This window comes from Trichechus manatus, unplaced genomic scaffold, assembly GCF_000243295.1.
Source record: "Trichechus manatus latirostris isolate Lorelei unplaced genomic scaffold, TriManLat1.0 scaffold00340, whole genome shotgun sequence".
Classification (NCBI taxonomy): domain Eukaryota; kingdom Metazoa; phylum Chordata; class Mammalia; order Sirenia; family Trichechidae; genus Trichechus; species Trichechus manatus.
The window spans coordinates 720,146-721,370 of NW_004444276.1; positions in this window are offsets into that span (position 1 = coordinate 720,146).

Sequence of the window (1,225 nt, forward strand, 5' to 3'; positions counted from 1 at the left end):
CAACACACACACACACAAAAAAAAAAAAAAAAAACCTGTTAAATGAACCTCAACCTAAACTTTTATACAAAATTTAACTTTATACAAAAATTAACTCAAAATGAATCATGGACTTATATGTAAGATATAAAACATTTAGAAAACAATAATTGGAGAAAATCTTCAGGATCTAGGGCCAGGCATAAGCTCTTGGACTTCACCCCAAAAGCACGAGCCACAAAAGAAAAACCTTGATATACTCGCCTTCATCAAAATTAAAAGCTTTTGCTCTGTGAAAAACTTAAGACGAGGAAAAGACAAGGTATTGAGAGAAATTGTTTGCAAACCAGATATCTGACCAATCTAGGAAATGTAAAAAATGCTCAAAACTCCAAAGTAAAAAAAAAAGAAAAAATCAGAAAATAGGCAAAAGACATGAATAGACATTTCACTGAAGAGAATATACGAATGGCAAGTAAGCTCACGAAAAGATGTTGAATATCATTAGTCATCGGGGAAATAAAAATTAAAATCCCAGTGCGATACCATTGCACACCTATCGGAACTGTTAAAGAAAAACAATAGTGATCATAACATGCTGTTGAGAATACGGATGAACTGCTGATGGGAATGTAAAATCCGACAGCCACTCTGGAAGAGAGTCTGGACGTTTCTTATAAGGTTAAACATATACCTACCATATGACCCATTAATTATGCTCCTTCACATTTATCTCAAGAGAAATGAAAACCTGTATCTGCACAAAAACCTGTACATGAATGTTCGTAACAGCTTTATTTGTAATAGCCAAAAACTGGAAACCACCCAGATACCCTTCAACAAGAGAATGGTTGAACTGTGTTACATCCATATCATGGAATACGACTCTACAATGAAAAATAATGAATTATTGATACACTCAACGACTTGGACAGATCTCAAGGGAATTATGCTGAGTGAAGAAAACCCAATCTCAAAAGGTTATATACTGTATGACTCCACTTATATAATATTCTTGAAATAACAACATTATAGAAATGAAGAACAGATTAATGGTTGCCAGAGACGGGGACTGGAGGGGGCCCGGGGTATGTGCAACTGTAAAAGGATAATACAAGCGAATTCCTTTGTGGTGACGGAACAGTTCTGTATCATGATTGCGGTGGTGATTACACAAATCTATACCTGTGCTAAAATTGCATACAACAACACACGCAAATGAGTGCGTGTAAAATCTGATGAAACG